General features: G+C 51.7%; 1 pseudogene; it reads left to right on the forward strand.

Annotated features, from left to right (window-relative positions):
- Positions 1–793: 793 nt before the first annotated feature.
- LOC102185825 lies at positions 794–1819 on the forward strand (annotated as a pseudogene).
- The last annotated feature ends 714 nt before the right edge of the window (positions 1820–2533 follow it).

Here is a 2533-nt window from a genome sequence, read left to right on the forward strand (position 1 = left end):
AATGGCGGCCATGTGATATCCCCACCCCCCGAGACTTGGCCTCGGAGCATGCGGGTAGGATCCGGGCAGCTCTAACGGCTGCGGGGCACCCTCATTGTTATCTCGGATGTGGGACAGTGACGGAGGAGGGGACCTCGGTCCATGGCATTGGTAGCTGGTCAGTACAAGGAGGATGTCAGGGCTTAGGAGGAGCCAGGGTGAGGACCTGCCTCCCTGACACACGGGCCAATCAGGACCCTCCCTGTGGTCAGCGCTTCCTCCCGGCTACACAAGGGGAAGGGAGGCTGCAGTCTGAGTGGGGAGGTTAGAGCTTGCTTACAGAAGGGCGGGTCCCGGGACCCTTAGGTGGGAGGCTGAGTGCTCCCTCCTCTCCTCCAGAGTCACAGGGAAGGTGGCAGCATCAGGTTCAGAGCAGAAGAGGGATCGGGGCGGGTGCTAGGGGGTCATTCCCCGTTTTTCATCCTAACTCTGAATGTTAAGTGAAAGGACATGCCTCCCCTGCCAGCCCCCACAGGCCCCCGTCTAACGCCCAGGCAGAGCTGTCTGGCTACGCCCCAGGGCTCGCTCTCACTTCCTCCTTAGGGGTCTCAGGGGACAGGCTGACTAGGAGAACAGGACACATGTGGGTCCTTGAGCAGTGGCCTCAAGGCTCCCTATAAAGCGGACTTGGTTTAAGCCGGGAACGACTCTCCCTGGTGAAGGTGCTCACAACATTTCTTTGTCCTTCCTCAAGGGGCCCTCGTTGCTTGCCTTCCTACTGCACGCCCGCCTGCAGTTCCTGACCTGTGTCATCATGCCTCGGAAGCACAAAAACAAGCATCATTCCCGTGGGAAACGCCATGAGGTCGAGGGGGACACTCAGGAAGCCCAGGCCAGTGCTGCAGCCCCAGGAGAGAAGTGCCTCTCCTCCCCCTCTTCTGTCCCTCAAGGTTCTCCCCGGGCTCCCCTGCTGCTGGCAATCGCCAGGAGCTTCAGGGAGCCATGGCCCCTATCTCTCGTAATGCAGAGGCTTCCTGAGCAGGATCTGATCAAGGTGCCCAGGACCCCAAGGAGGAAAGTGCAGATGCTGCCCAAGCAGCCCTGGTCGCTTGGTGCATTTGCAAAGATCCTCTGATGGGGAAAGCCAGCATGGTGGTGGATTTCCTGCTGGAGAGGTACACCAAGAAGGAGCCCATCACACAATGCCATGCTGAATGTCATCAGAAAGAAGTACAAGCAGCACTTCCCGGAGATCCTGAGCCGAGCCTCTGAGCGTGTGGAGCTGGTGTTTGGTCTGGAGCTGAAGGACGTCGACTGCAGCAGGAACACCTGTGCCCTCGTAAACAAGTTCACTCTCGGGGTTGAGGAAGGTTCAAGTGATGAGGAGGAGCTGCCCAAGTCTGGTCTCCTCATGGCGCTCCTGGGCTTCATCTTTATGAAGGGTAACTGCGCCACCGAGGAGGAGATCTGGGATTTCCTCAATGTGTTGGGGATCTATGCTGGGAGGAAGCACTCCATCTTTGGGGAGCCCAGAAAGCTCATCACCAAAGATCTGGTGCAGAAGGGGTACCTCAACTACCGCCAGGTGCCCAATAGCGATCCTCCACTCTACGAGTTCCTGTGGGGCCCGAGATCTTATGCTGAGACCAATAAGATGAAGGTGTTGGAAGTTCTGGCCAAAATCCAGGATACGGTCCCGAGTTCCTTCCCAGACCTCTATGACGAGGCTCTGAGAGATCAGGCGTTTAGAGCAGGGCTGAGAGGCATTCCCATTTCTCCAGCTATGGCTGAGGCCACTGCCCCTTCCAGGGCCAAGTCCTACAGCTCCTCCCACATCTAGGGAGGGGTCTGGGCACTTTGTCCACTTTGTGTTGGAAGAGAACAGTCCACCTCCAAAATAGCGCAGGGTAGTAGGGGTGGGGGGAACAAAACCCATGTGTTCTTCACAGTTTTAATAGTATGGGAGTTTTTTAACAAAATATGCATGTTTTCCTTTTATCCATATGAATACTATCTAGTCAAAAATAAATGATTTCGGTAGGTAGGTAGAGGTGTTTTATACAATCTTTAAATATTACTGCTCTTCATAAGGTTTATTTTGCTTCAGAATCTAGGTTTATTAATGTCATGGAGTCATGTTTACTGCTATTAGGTTTATGACTAGGAGTTCGTCATTTGTAAACAAGCTGAAAAGACTTCAATATTTTCCCTATGGTCCAGAATGAGGTAATACAGCATTGGAATAGGATTTTACTTGGAAATGTGTAAGAATCCTAGAGATAAATATTTGGGATCAGAAAGCTTTCAGAGTAAACGCAGGTTTCTTCTTCATTTGTCTTATCTGTCCTCTTTCCTTGTAAAAGCTAATATCATGGACTTAGATTTGCGTAGCTTATTCAAACTGTATGACACTTAAATCATAATAAAACAGAGTCTTTGCTCATTATTTCTGTTTTCTGCCAAATGAATTAACCATCTTCTGTTTAGAAGGCTTTTTTATAGAACTGGGTTGGTAAGAAAATGAAGACCAAGCCACTGCCAATGGAATTTTGAG

Source organism: Capra hircus, unplaced genomic scaffold, assembly GCF_001704415.2.
Source record: "Capra hircus breed San Clemente unplaced genomic scaffold, ASM170441v1, whole genome shotgun sequence".
Classification (NCBI taxonomy): Eukaryota; Metazoa; Chordata; class Mammalia; order Artiodactyla; family Bovidae; genus Capra; species Capra hircus.